Here is a 16289-nt window from a genome sequence, read left to right on the forward strand (position 1 = left end):
ACTCCAAGCCTTTGACCTCAAAAAAAACTCAAGAAGTGAGCCATCTCTCCTTCCCAGGGGATCATCTTCTCAAGCTGAAAAAGATGTAAAGTGTCAGATCTGACTTCTTCAGATCTGATGCAGACCAAATCCTCCTCTGATTTGAAAGATTTTTCAGATCTGACAGTTACTGAGATACGTCTGCCCTTCAGATATGATCATCCTCAGATCCTAACACTTCGGATCCCAGTGCAATCTTGGATCTGGCAGACATTATACTGATACAGAGCTTGTCCCTGGTTGAGCCTCCCTAGGATCTTAAGCCTTTGGATCTGTGTTCTTTGAGCCATACTCCTGTTCAGAGCAAGCCAACATCTTTAGCTCTGACTTCCTGGATTACACCTTCACCAGCTAAATGTAGATTATTTATCAATATCCTCTAGGCCTTCTCAGAGCCTTCCTCAATTGGAGATGCACAGGATGATGAGAAGCTTTCTCAAAGCTCAGATCCATATGGGGATTTTGCCAGCCATGTTCCTTTCTGGATCCATGAGAGCTCCAACACCAGTGCTACAAGCTCCTCTTCTGATTTGACCTACAGTCTTGGAATTCCAGGATCCAGTTCCCCTGAGACAGTTGTCATTCACTCCCATAATATGTCTTTCTTCAGTTCCATCTGTTTCCCAGACCGACTCTATTCCAATACTGTCAGACTTCCTCTAGACCAAGAGATGTTTCTCCTCATCCTCCAGACCCTTTCCAATCATCATTTCATCTGAGCTTTAATTCCATCCATCCTGCCATTATGCAGCCCCCCCAGGTAAGCTTCCAGTACACTTCCCCACAGGGGGTTCCCGCTTCTTCTGATTCTAACCCTGACCATCCCACAGAGGAGAGTCATCAGAAGAAAACATGCATGAGAAGGCATGTGGACTCTCCATTGGAGTCCTTAACTGAGGACACTGATTTTGATGAAGAAGAAGGATCTCCTTTGGAGATATCTTTGAACACCTGAGGCAAAAAGGTGGCTGGACCTCCCAAAATCCTTCTTCAAAGGAGTTGGTGTTTCTGGAGGCATTTGGGGCAGGCCTGTCTATGTCCTGGGTAATCCCCCCAGTGGACGAACCCATTGAGCTAGTTTCCCACTGGGTGTGGAAGGAACTGGACACAGATGAGCCAATCCTCAAGCATCCTGATAAATTCTTGAGTCCACCTTCTGATCTCTTATATTGGTAAAAGGGTGCCCCAGTTGATGCCATTGTGGTGTCAGCAGCCACAAAAAAGGAGCTTACTGAAGACAGCTCCTCTGTTCATCCCTGAACAGAGAGTCCTGATCCTTGGACAGATACAGAAAGCATGTGTATGCCTCAACTACTGTTGTGCTGACAGAGTTAAACTATGTGGCACATTTTACATATCTGTAGAGAGATCTGGTCACAGAACTAAACAACTTTCTGAAAGAGGACTTGTTGAATGAGTGCCTTAAACAGGTTTCTCCCCAATTGACAACTCTATCTTCCCTGGCAAATTCTTCAATAAGGCTGATCACATACTTTGCAGAAGGCACCTCATGAGCAGGCGGTACAGTCATAGCCATTAGGAGACATGCCTGGATGTGGCCTTGCGATTTCTTGGAACCCTTCAGGGTGTCATTTGTTAACTCCTTCTTTGATGGTTCCTCTTTGTTTGGACCATCGATGAAAAAAATACATACCCACAGTGAGAAGGATAGAAAGACCTTCTCTGCCACAGGGATCAAGTGTGCTACCCCCCAAAGGAGCTTTTCAAAGAATCAAAGGGGAGGGAAGAAGCTTTGGTTCAGAAAATGTCAAGGTCTTTTCCGGGACTCACACGGCAATACCTCTTCAAGAGTCAGAGGAGGAGGTTTCAATGGTAGATGCCACCCCAGAGGCTTGGCTTTAAGGAACGACTTGCCAATAAGCTCTATCAGCTCTCCTGAAGTGCTGCCTGACTGCCACCTCTGGAGGCAGTTGGGGGACATCTATCCCTGCACCAAGAATCCTGGACAAACATCACAAACTACAATGGGCGCTAAAATAATATACAAAGCTTATTACATTCCCTATTCCCTTTCATCTCCAAGTCCCAGAAGGTTACTCCCTAACATGCCAGCCAGTCAGTTCAAAAACTTCTAGAGAAAAGAGGATATGGAACTTATTATTGCTTCTTTTTGGTACCAAAGAAAATGGATGACATAAGACCAATACTGGATCTCTGCAACTTCAACCGATATGTCAAGAAGTCCAAGTTCGAAATTGTTATAGTTCAGTCCTTTCTGGTGTTTCTACTCAAGGATGATTGGATGTGCTCTATAGATCTTCAGGGCACATATTATCATATCAAAATGAACAAACACTCCAGGAGATATTTGCACTTTAGTCTGTGGGCCAATCATTACCAATTCAGAGTGCTACCCTTTGTTCTCACCACTGCCCCCCAAGGGTTTACCAAATGTAAAGCAGTTGTTGCAGCTCACCTCAGGCTGAAAGGATTCCAGGTGTTTCTGTATTTAGACAACTGGCTTTTTACCGCACCAACAAGGCATCAAATGATTCAGGTCAGGGATTACCTGTTACAGATCTTCAATTCCTGGGCATTTCAATAAATTTAACAAAATCAAACCTGATTCCTTTGCAGAATCTAGAGTCTATAGGAATGCAACTTAATACTTCCACTCAAGTAGATTCCCTACCTCTGCATCACATAACTTCTCTGAGACAGCAAGTCTTAATGTATCTTACATTCCCTCCAAAACAGTTAGTTCTCAGAGTGTTGGGTTCTATGTCAGCAGCCATCATTCTCATACCCTTAGCAAGATACTTTATGCAAGACTTTCAATGGACCCTGGGTCTTCAATGGTCCATTTTGTACCGGCCCTATCTGCTCCTATCTGACTAACTCCAATCTACAGAAGGCATCTCCAGTGGTGGATGCAGTCAAATGGCCTATTGTTGGGCTGGTCATTTTCACTTCCTCCTCCAATATCGACAGTGACCAAAGAGGCTTCCCTATTGGGGTGGGGAGCATTATCAGGGAAAGATGGTCAAATACACATGATCCCAGCATGAGACCAAGCTGCATATCAATGCCCTAGAGATGAGAGCAGTCCTTCTAATGTTGCAAGACTTTCAGGCCCTTCTTCTTCTAGGGACTATTGCAGTTCATACAGACAACATGTCAGTGGTCTGGTATATAAACAAACAAGGAGGAAGCCAATCCTACCCATTATGCAGAGAGGCATGAAAGTTTGGGAATGGGTGATCTCTTCAGCTGTTTCTAACTATAATGCACATTCCCGGGAAACCCAACATGCTAGCAGACAGTTGCAGCAGGTCCATTCTGATCCCTCATGAGTGGGCCCTCAGTCAAGCAGTAGCAAACCAGATTTTCAGCTACTGGGGAAAACCTTTCTGTGATCTCTTTGCTTCTACCCTAAACAGCAAATGCAGCAAGTACTTTGCTCTGATCCACTCAAAAAGAAAGTCACCAAGGGATGCTCTATTCCACAAATGCCCCCCCCTCCAGTCTCCTTAATGCTTACCCCCCTTCCCTTGATCCTGAAGTTTCTACAGAAAGTCAGCATGCTGAAGTGGTCAGTGAACCTCATTGCTCCCTTCTGTCTTTGTCAGGTATGGTTCCACTTCCAATGGTCTCACCTGAAGTATCCCCCATGGATACTGGATCACAATCAGGACCTTATCTCTCATCCATTAGAGCATTGAAAACTAAATCTCCCCACTTTCAAGCTAACTGCATGTTTTTTTTTCACTTCTAGTGATTATAAGAAAGTCCAGGCTAGCTTCCCAGGCTGGCTTCCACAGTTTCTGACATAATCTTGGCCTTGCAGAAAGCTTCCACAAAAATGCTCTATAAGTGGAGAAGATTTATGATTTGGGCTTCAAAGCAGAATATTGATCCATTTATAGCTCCTACATTAGCTATTGTCCTTTATCTGAGTTCACTTTTTCATGATGGTACCAGTTTCTCTATCAGTAAGTTACAGCTGGCTGCCATTTTTAAATTTCCTTTAGGAAAGGGATCTTCCTTTATTTCCTCAATGAAGTTATAGAAAGTCTTTATGAGGGGTATTTTTCTGATAAAGCCTCCAGTAAAATATCCTTCTCCCCCTTGGGACCTTACAATTTTCCTTCAAGGCCTCACTCAGAAACCTTTCAAACCACTAGATATGTGACTTGAAGTTTCATTCATGGAAGATAATATTCCTGGTAGCCATCACGTCAGCCAAAAGAATATCTGAATTGAAAGCCTTGTCAGCCACACCTTCACACATCATTTTTCATGAAGACAGAGTTTCCTTAAGAACTAATCCATCCTGTATGGCTAATGATGCAACAGAATCCAACATTAACCAGTCCATTCAGTTGCTGGTCTTCTTTCCAAATTATTCAGACAAAGAGAATATATGTATGTTACATCTTCTTGATGTTTACAAACAGCTGCATTTCTCTCTGCAGGGGACAAAGAAGCACAGAAAATCTGATCAATTATTTGTATCCTTTTCTATTAATCATTTGAGCCATGTAGTATCCAGAATTACCCTGGATAAATGGATAACAGATTGCATTTCTACCATTTATTCTCAAAAACAGGTTATATTGCCTCGTCCACTTAAATCCCACTCGACTAGATCCATGGTCACTTCTTCAGCTTTTTCAGTCCGAACATCTATTGACAAAATATGTGCTGCAGCCACTTGGTCTAAGAGTAAGACTCATACATTTGTTTCACATTATAAATTGGGCATTATCTCCAGAATCAGGGCATCAATTGGCTCGACAGTGCTCCGGCATATCCTTCCTAAGGGGCACTCAGGAGTTATGTAGCTGGGGACTCTGACCCAAGTGTGAGGAAGAATGGAAAGGACAACATCAGATACAAAAGTTATGTACTTACATAACTTGACATCTGTGATGTCCATTTTCATTCTTCTTCACTTGCCTCCCATTCATCCCCCACAGCCTTGGTATCTTCAAGAAGTTACCTAGAGGAATTTGGAACCCATAAATTCATGGCTTGGGCCCAGAAACTCTTGATCTGTTCTATTTCTTCTTGCTAATGTAACCTATTAGGGCAGCACACAAATCTGAGGAGTTAGGGAAGGTCTGATGCATTATGGGAAAGGGTGGAGGCAGAGACTCAGATCCTAAAGTCTTGTGAATGTGGCCAAGTTGGATCCAGTGTCAGATCCAAAGACTCAACAGTGAGGAAGAATGTAAATGGACAACACAGACGCCAAGTTATGGTAAGTACATAACTTCTATTTTCCTCTTCTATCCTCATATCTCTACTGGTCCAGAAGTTCACTGCATTCTTCCCCACTGACATTGCTCCATCTTTTATAAACATCTTAGGTGACTCCAATTTATCTTTCAAACACATTCTTATCCCTGTTCTCTAACCAAAATTGGTCTAGCAATTCTTCAGCTGTTCTTTGTCTGCTGTCCTTCTTTTGATAAGCTGAACTATTCGCCAGTCCAAAGGCATACACGTCCTTTACAAACCACCGACATCCAAAACTACTGTGCTATGAACAGATGATGCATAGGAGCCATGTTAGGGATGTGTATGCTGCTTAACAAGCCAGTAGTTAGTAGTATGCTAGTTATTCATGCTGTGACATATATAATACTGTGAGGATTTCAGTAGTTAAAGATTACCATGGGTCTATTTGCAGAAAACTGCTTCATAGACCACTATCTGGTAATTCTGCCCATTTATCTGTTACCAGTACAGGGGTGAATGGGGAAACTACTCCAGGTGTAAGCTGTTAGGGTTTTATGTGGCAAGTCTAGATTGGACATGAGCACATTACTGCAATTTGCTTTTCAATAAATGAATGCATTTAGCAGATGTATGTATGTGTGTATTAGTTTTTTATGCTCTTTGTCAAAGTTTAGAGATCATACATATATATATATATATATCTATATATATATATATATATATATATATACATATATATATATATATATATATATATATATATATATATATATATATATATATATATATATATATATATATATATATATATCTATGGGTTCCCTTCAGAATGTTGAAATGCTGAAACCTCGAATTTCATATGGTCGAGACCATGTGATCGAAGTTTTAGAATTTTGAAATTCTGAACAGAGATCTGCATACAGCATGGAATGGGACAGATCCCATTTCCTCACTGTACTGCAATGATGGAGTTGGTATATTTATGTAGCGGGGGTGTAGGGGGTGCTGGGGGGCTTGCCCCCCTACATAATCATTTAACTAGTTGTTTTTTTTTTTGTTTTGTTTGTTTTGGGATTTGTTTCGGAACTTCAGTATTCCAAAACATCAATCATAGGGTTTCCATCATATGACATTCGATGTTTCAGAATTTTGAGATTCCAAAGTGAATCCATATACTAAATATATATATATATATATATATATTTATACAGTGGATATAAAAGTGTACACACCCCTGTTAAAATGCCAGGTTTTTGTGATATAAAAAAATGAGACCACAATAAATCATTTCAAAACGTTTCCCACCTTTAATGTGACCTATAACCTGTACAATTCCATAGAAACACATACAAATCTGTTAGGGGAAAAAATAAAAAATAAAAAATGTACAATAAGCTGGTTGTATAAGTCTGCACACCCTTTGTTGAAACACCTTTTGATTTAATTACACCATTCAGTCTTCTAGGGTAGGAGTTATCCTAACTCCAGGATCACACTTACAGTGGGGAAAAGGGTATATACGTTTAATTTGCCCAACAGTATTTACATTCAGTGAAATGTGATTCGGTGAAATGAGTTTTCAGTGATTTGAGCTTTCAGTGATTCGTTGTAGGTGAATTGAAATTCAGTGAAATGTGTTTTCAGTGAATGAAAGTAGATCCATATATATATATATATATATATATATATATATATATATATATATATATATATATATATATATTTAGGATCCTAGGCCCTTATAAGCCAAGCTAAGAGTTTAGCCCATGCACAGACAAATCAGCACCCAATGCCCATGTCCAGCAGGGAAACGGGTGGAATCCCAGGGATGCATTTTCTTTTTTCCATCCAGTGATCTAGACTGTGCTTAAAAAGGGGTAAAGAGATACTATGCTTGATGTGGAGAGGGAGTCTATTCCATAGATAGGTGAGTCTCCGGGTCACAAATCTGTCCCCACAGCAAGTCCTACTGATGTCACAGACCAGGTTGAGGTCGTGTGTGCAGGTTACTCGAGTAGAGCTTGACTTGCGGATATGCAGCAGTCCCATCAAGGTGGGGTCCAAGATCGTCTTGTATGCCAGACAGAGGTAATCTCTGAGGAGTCTGTATGAAACAGAGTAGAGGCATAGGGCGTTTACCCTATCTGTGTATGGTAGATTTTTGAGGCCTTGGATTCTTCTGTTGAGGAACCTCTGTGTTCTATCCAGCTGCTGCATGTGCTTTGCGAGGTACATGCCAAATGGGGCATTGTACTCAATAATGGGCCTTATAAGGGAAGAATACAGGGATGTTATAACCTCCTTGTCACTGGATGAGATACCCTTACTTATGATGTGGGCTATGTAGAAAGCTTTCCATACAATGGAAGCAACATGGTGGTCAAAAGTCAGGCTGCTATCAATCTGGATGCCCAAATCCCTCACAACTGACTGTGTGCTTAGAACATTGTTATTAATGTGATAATTTGTGGGGATGTCTCTCTTGCCAAAGGGGATGATGATGCATTTTTTTGTATTCAGCTTGAGGCCATGTTTCTGGCACCAGTCATTTGTTTGAGTGAGACCCTCTTGAAGGATGTCCATGTCTCTAGGGGAATTGATGACAGCTCCCAACTTGCAGTCATCTGCAAACTTGGTCAGCCATAGCCCACTAGTTTTGGCCTGTACCTCAGAAAAGCATATCCCAAATAACAGAGGCTCCTAGACTGAAGCCTGGGGTATGCCACTCGATATGGGTCTACTGCTTGAGGTGGCTTCCCCTAGTTTGACTAGGTGGGTTCTAGCTACCCATCTGGTAAAATATGGATTGATGCCTAGTTGAGAGAGTTTATCTATTATACCCGAGTGGGGAATAGTGTCAAAGGCTTTGGCCAGGTCAAGGTAAGCGGTGTGAACTGTCTTCCCCTCATCCATGGCGTTGATGACTGTCTCAAAAAAGTTGACCAAATTTAACAGACATGACCTCCCCTTGACGAAGCCAAACTCTGTGGGATTGAGTGTTTGGATGTTGCCAATGTACCTGTCAATGAAGTCCATGATAATCCATTCCACGGCCTTGCAGATCAGCTAGTTAGGCTGATGGGTCTATAATTTCCTGGATCAGTGGATGTTCCACCTTTGTGTAAGGGGATGACTGTGGCTGTCCTCCACTCAGCTGGGACAAAACCAGTACTCAGGCTTTGGTTGAAGAGGGTGTCTAATGGCGCTGCAAGTTCCTGCCTGAGTTCATGTAGGATGCAGCATGGGATGTTATCAGGTCACATTGAGGCTGTATTTTTTGCCTTTGAGAGGGCAGTGATGACCTGATCCCTAGATATAAAGGGAAGGGGGGAGGTACTGGGTCTGTCCTGATTTACTGATGGGGGAGGGACAGAAGGGTGAAATTTTCACTGAATTTGTCAGCCAGCAAGTTTGCTATATTTATGGCATTTGTATATGTGGTGTCCTTGCCCATAATTTCTGAACATATCTAGGTGCTACCTTTGAGATTACAGACATATGTGAAGAAGGCCTTATGATTGTCTCTAGTAGATGTGGCCAATTTGGACTTGAAGTTTACTTTGGAGGATTTCACTAGTGCTCTTAATTGCTTCTTTAGTCTAAGGAGAGATTGCTTCCAATTGGGCACCTGCTCCTACTTGGTCCTGGTCAGCAATTTGTTTTCTTTTGTTATAGAGTGTATTTATTGCAAATGTCCACCAGACAGCTTTACTCTTCCTTGCGGAGAATGATTTAGTCCTGTCGGGTATTCCTGATTCCATGCATCTATATAAATGTTCGTATAGTAATTTGGTATAGTTTTGGATACTGCTTCCAGTTCCTAGAGGGGGGTAGGGGGCTTGTGAAACTGTTTATACCATCCCTCTGGAGGCTGTAATCAGCTTTGAAAAAGTTTTTTTGATTGACCCTAACTATAGGGGGGTTGGGAGAGATGGTGACTTCAAACGCGACCGTTTTATTGTTGGATCTTACAAGGGAGGGTGTTACTGCAGGTATGCTGCAGTAGTTACTCATGCTGATTGATACCAAGTCCAAGATATTATCACCTCTTGTGGGGGTATCGACTAGCTGTTCCAAAGCATTTGCATTGACAAAATCGAGGAATCTCTGGGTATTTGTTTTCTGGCAAGAGTAGTTCTTCCAGTCTATATTTGGGTAGTTAAAATCACCCATGATCAGGGAAAAGGTTTGAATCTTGATAGATTTGAAGAGATCTAAATAAGCATTTTGGGCATCTTGGGTCAGATTTGGGGCCAGTAGCCAGCTATGATTTGTATAGGGGTCTTGTCAATGGTTAACTGCACCTGAAGTGTCTCCTGTGCATTATACTGTTTGACCAGCCTGGAGGTGTGTATGTTTTTAATATATATTGAAACTCCATTTCCTTTGGCTTTACTACCCACAGTTTGTGGTCTGAATGTATGATAGGATGAGTAACCAGGTAAGGATGGAGTGCTCTCTGCAGCTTTGATCCAGGCTTCTGTGACCACACAGATGTCAGCATTTTCCAGGGGTAGGAATGTTTGCAATGTGTGCAGTTTTATGTTTAGACTCCTACCACTTAGCAGCATGACCTTTAATTTGTGTTTTTTTGAAATATTTATTTTGGTAGTTTTAACTTCATCACTTTTCCTAAAAAAAGGCATTGTAGATGTGGCAAGACCCTTTGCAAGAATCCTGAAGCCCAGGTGAGACAGATGCAGGCCATATCTGGCAAAGCATCGTGGTCTCTCGATCATATCTTCCCAGGCTGTCAGGTACTGGAACTCCCTGGAATGACACTTGAAATTAAGCCAATTCTTAAAGTCAATAGTTTTCTGTTTGTACTCAGTCATCATCTGGGTGATGGTAGAATGCTGCTTAAGGCTAGGGACATAACTGCCTGGGACACATATTCAGCAAGTTCAATCATGTCTCTCTTCATATAGTCCAGGGAGGTACATCTCAAGTCATTCACACCAGCATGGACTATGACAGAGTCATAACAGTACCTGTTGTGGAAAGACTTGAGTGCATGTGTGATAGGATGGATTCTGGCCCCTGACAGAAAACTAACCATGACTTTCTCCTTATCCAGCCTGGTAAGAGGCACATGGAGTCACCTATGACTAATATGTTGGGTTTATGGTTAAGCCTTAGTGGTTGTGAGACACAGGTGTGTGAACTATGCATGGTATGTGGTATGGAGGGCTGTGGAAATCATGTATGTATTTGCCTCTAAGGTTTTTGCCTCGGAGGTCTCCTTTGTTTGGGTATGTATTTGTTGAGGACCTTTACATATGTGGGTGTGTGTTGTGTAGATGTGGGTGGTGTTTGAGGTGTAGATATTGTGTTGACAACCTTCTCAGTGCCAGATATGCTGGCTTGTGAGTGAGAGAGCTTGGAATCTAGGTTCCTAATGTAATTGCATCTCTTGCAAATTGTGTTCCTAGTTGGTAGCAGTGGGTTGTTGTCTGTGTACATAAGGCAGTTGCTACAGTGTCTCAGGATGCCCATATCAAACAGACTGGTAGGAGAAACTGTAGGAAATTGTCCATCCATATTTTTCCGAATCTGAGAGAAAAGGCCAGGGAGAGCTAAGAGGTTAAACCAAACTAAGTGGCTTATAATAACACAATTTAAACAGGCTAAAGACAAATAGTAATAAATGCATCAGAAAAGACGCAATTGAACACTTTAGAGAACACGCTGCAGCAAGTAGCAGAAAAAGCAAGATGAAGTAATGGAGCAGGAGGAGGAAACACAAATATAGAAAAAGAAGCTGAATAAAGCATTTTTTTTTCAATAAAGGAAAGGGAGAAAGGAGGAACAGAAGAAATTTAAGGTTAAGGAACTAAGGGGTTTGACCTTTCCAAATGATCTCTGTACTAGATAGAATGAGCTTATGAGATGGAAATGGGAGGAGTGTCCCTTATCAAATTTACAGTAGGGGCGGGCAACAACTATAAGAGCACAAGTGCAATGAAGTGGGCGGGTGGGAGAAAACAAAAATTCAACCACAGATCAGCAATTATATACATGGAGACATAGAAAAGTAAATCATTCAGTCAAACAAATAAATAAAAACAGTGCATTAAACTAGTGCAGAACTGTTACACAAATAAATAAAAAACAATGCAGTAATATTAAGCAAAATAAATACAACCAGTGAAGTGCTGATAAGAAACACTGAACAACTAAAATGCGAAAAATATACTTGTGTAGCTCTGTAATTCAGATTGTTTAAGAAATATTCTCCGTCAGGCACAAATGGAGCTCAGCAAGATAAGCAGTGATTCAACTCAAATGTAATATATTTCTACCACACTCTGTGACAAATTGATAACACAGAAGCTTTTTTACCAGTTTTATACACAGAAGCTTTTTTACCAGTTTAATGACAAAAGATCTTTAATGGTTGCCAACATTGGAAGAAACTCTGCAAGACCTTCTTTTGGTCATCAACTTCAGGCTGATGATAGTACCAGTTTGGAAACTGATGAGATTGCCAGTTGACCTAGTTAGACTCTTTCTCTTACCCAAATATATCCAGGACAAAACATCATTCTGGACAACATTAAAGCTCACAACCAAAAACACAGTAATCCCCTGCCACCTCCCCATGCATCCAATGCCTCATAAATATCCAGGAACACCTTGGTATTGCTCTGGTCAAGTCCACAATAGTCTCCCACCAAGGCTATATATTTTTTTGCCTTACTTTGAAGTCCACTATCTTGCATTTTGACCCATCTCCTCTTCCATTTTTTTTTCAAAATCCATATCTTTATGGAAAAGAGGGGCAATCCCCTGTTTTGCAGTAGTGGCTAATGAAATAGTGGCCTTTTATTGCATTTTCAATGCCTTACCTAAAACTGATTACTGCAGCTTAGACTCTCAGTGAATTATCAGTTTCTGTCTTACTTTATTTAAAATGTCTATGCATTTAGGAGCATCATATCATCTGTTGTCATTCCAAAAAAAATAGAACATAAGGTTGTTCCCTGAAAGAATCTACAAAATCTTTTTTACAAGTGCCAGACATCCATACTAGGTTTACTGGCCAATCATCATTGGGACTATTACTGAATTTAAGTTGGGCATAGCAGGAAATGTAAGGGTGTCCTGGTGAGTCATGTTGTCCAACCATCAGCCATAGTGGGGTTCTAATAAAAGGCCTACCCTGTTCCTCTTTGATATGCTTGGATGACTATAGATGACATAAATTGGGCAGACTGTACCAACCTACATACATAATTCCACAAGAGGTTATCGTCAAGGAAGCAACCTTAACCTTTCAACTGCCCACATTACAACTGCCTTCCCAGGTTCTGCCAGAATGTTCCTATTGCTCTGCAATGCCTGGCCACAAATTTCCCTGCCCCTAGAATGGACACAGCCATTCTCACTGTTGCTCTATCATCTAAGCTACTAACTAAACCTGAAGTAATTGGGCTGTAGTCAAGGCTTTATCCTTTTACTCTTCCAGAGAGGTATGACAAGCTCTTTAATTTAATAAGATTTATGATCTTCATAATATCTTATTCTTTCACTAAAATGTTAAACAAAGTACTTTCACTACCAAAATGCACAACTTCTTAAAAGACAAAACCCATTATTGTTCTCTCCAGCTATTTCAATCCTCAGTCCTACATAAAACATCTGAAGTGCCTTGATTTGGCCTTTGAAATCATGATTTAAATAGCAAATCAAAGCGCTGTCCTAACACACTAATTTGCATTATGACAGTCCAGAATCTATAAATCTGCACTCTACACCTATTACACACACAGACAGAGACTAACAACAGGCAAATTGGAAAGCATATTTTTTCTATTTGGGATGGATTTTTCACCTTCAACAGTTTACCTACTCCTCTTTTTTTAATGGCAATAACAATAATCTTTTTGGTTCTTTTTCTTTTTTTTTTCTTTTTATTATTATTTCATTTTGACACAGCCAGTCATGGCACCAGTAAGCACAAACAAGGATGATTGGTGGTCTGCAATTTCTGACCTCAAGCTAGGTCACATAGTATACAGTTGAGTGATCTTGTACTATGTCAATTTTTAATATTGTTTCCTTGCGTGGTATAAATGTAAGTTAGTGCCTGGACCCGAAGCAGTTCTTCACAAATATCCAATGAGAAATGCCAAACTTTAAAAATTAAACACTTTAATAGAGTAAACACAATAAACAGTAAGCGTTTTCATTTAAAACACTGTTAAACTTCATCAGACATATTGCTGAACACATCTCCTCATTAAATACCTTTTACTTGCGTTTCGTTGGTTATGCTCCTGCTTACCTCAACACCACAAAGCCCTGTTTAAAGTTACAGTGTTATTATTTCATATAGTAACATTGTTACTATTTATACAAAAGCATGTTACGTTATACAAAATTATATGACTTACCTAAGCCAAATATACCGGCTTTGAACACTTTTCTTTCTCTCCAAAGCTTTTAACTTTACAACTGGAGCAATTGAATTACGATCATTGATACCTGGCTAAATGTCAGATTGTAAATGTACTTACCATTTCAACTCTTTTAATTCTAAATGAACCCCCCCATGACTTCTTATCATCAGTGCATACTTGGTCAATGACCATAAACTTAAATCGATCTCCCACTTGGTCACTAATGTGTTTAGCTAAAGCATTATTTAAATTATTCTTTCTAATAGCACAGACAGCAATATATACCACTGCTTTTGATTTACAATTATAGTTCCCATTTATTTTGTATGTTTTATTTCTTACAATAAAGCTGTTTCCTATCTTTATATTGTGGCACCAAGTGCATGATCCACATCTAGTCATACCATGCATACTTTTGAAGTTTTCCTGCCCTGTGTGCCTTAATAGGTCCTTGAAGTTCATTCCTTTCCAATATTCTCTAGTAGGTCTTTCACCCGCATAGTTCCTAACAAAAGGATCTTCTGCCAAAATAGATCAGGTTTTCTCAAATACCCATTTCAAACTTCTGCAGTCTTCACTATAAGTAATAATCAGGGCCTTAGAAAAACCCTGGCTATTAGCTAGATGCAAGTTCTGAGCCGGTTGGACTCAAGGGAAAAAAAATCATTCCCCAAGATTGTATTCACACTCATATTAGTGTCTTGGCCACACATCCAGCCCATTCTATTCCTACTGCTAAGAATGGTTCTAAAGTTGTCTCTTTCTCTTTTGTTCATTAGTTCCTCCACTAGCTCATCAATCAATAAACACATTAGTGACCAAGTGGGACATCAATTTAAGTTTATGGTCATTGACCAAGTATGCATTAATGATAAGAAGGCATGGGGGCTCATTTAGAATTAAAAGAGTTGAAATGGCAAGTGCATTTACAAACCGACATTTAGCCAAGTATCAATGATTGTAGTTTAGTTGCTGTAGTTCTAAAGTTAAGAGCTTTGGAGAGAAAGAAAATTGTTTAAAGCCAGTATATTTGGCTTAGATAAGTCATATAATTTTGTATAAAGTAGCATGCTTTTGTATAAATAGTAACAATGTTACTATATGAAATAATAACACTGTAACTTTAAACAGGGCTTTGTGGTGTTGAGGTAAGCAGGAGCATAACCAATGAAACGCAAGTAAAAGGTATTTAATGAGGAGATGTGTTCAGCAATAAGTCTGATGACGTTTAACACTGTTTTAAATGAAAGTGCTTACTGTTTATTGTGTTTACTCTATTAAAGTGTTTGATTTTTAAAGTTTGACGTTTCTCATTGGATATTTGTGAAGAGCTTCTTTGGATCCAGGCACTAGTGTTTGTTTTGGTTTATTTGGTTTGTTTTTGGGAATTCTGCTGTTTATGTGTCATGGCTACAGGCAGTGAACTGGACCCTCCTCAGCTACTCATGCATACAGATGGTGAAGCAACAGAGAGAAGCATCGGCAATTTAACTGCTCTTATCATGCAGCTTACTCAAAGGATGGACTATTTATACCAGCGAGTAGGCACCCCAGTGGAAGTTCATTCAAATTTGACACCTAATTCTGACAGAGGAAGTAGTACCATAGACTTTCATCTAACACCACAATGTCTCAGAGCTGGGGAAAGTTGTAACACCACAAATCTTTTTCCAGCTACTCAAACCAGAGGAGCAGCACAGTTCCATTTGGAGGCTAACGGGTCCACAGGAGGAGATGCATTAAATCAGGATACTACAAAACAGTGGCACTTTTGGTGTAAGGAGAGAAGTTCATAGGTTGAATGATTGGTTTGGAGCCAGTTTTATGTTTGCTCTTGGTCAGAGGCTAACTGTTCCAACCACAGATGGTAAGCTTAATGAGTCTGACAGTAAATTAATGAAATGTAAAGAACTACAACTGGAAAATGCCTACCTTAGAGAATGTATTAAACTCAAAATCATTCCTAAAGGCTTGCGCCTATGGCATTTTCCGACTGGGCTTGTTAATAACTCGGCCCTTCATATAGATTTATTAAGAATGTTTCACAAATTTGGAATGGAACTTTTGGAACTATTAATTCAATATAACGACAAAGACATTGAAGTTCTTTGCAAGGAATTATCTGGTTTGGATAGAGCAATTAGAGAAGATGTAGCCTGTGAGCAAATGAAATATGAACATTTACATATTTAAAATAGTATAGATCAACATCTAGAAAAGTTAAAAGCTGGGAAAATGAACAAAATCAATAGAGATTTAAATGACTATGCTAATGGGTCTGTGTATCTGAAACCTCCTGGCTCCCAATATAGAAACAGATGTAACAACAGGAAGGGTGTATCAGGTACTCATGATGCACACAATGGGGCTACCAAGGATAATATAAACAGAGAAGAACAAGAAGTTTTTGTTCACAATAAGGAATACCCTGAACTGGGGAGGTCTGAAAGAATTAGAAATAGGAATAATTCAGATAATAGGCAACAACAACAGGTGAGGTTTCACGGAGCGAGGCCCAAGAACTGGAAAACATGAATTCACATTTTCACATTGAGCCATTGGGTTTAGTTATTATTGAGACTTACAAATTTGGGGTAATGACCCAACAATATGATGATGCCTTGGATGGGGAAGAAAACATTG

The sequence above is a fragment of the Protopterus annectens genome, chromosome 1.part1 (assembly GCF_019279795.1).
Source record: "Protopterus annectens isolate FY-2018-M chromosome 1.part1, PAN1.0, whole genome shotgun sequence".
Classification (NCBI taxonomy): Eukaryota; Metazoa; Chordata; order Ceratodontiformes; family Protopteridae; genus Protopterus; species Protopterus annectens.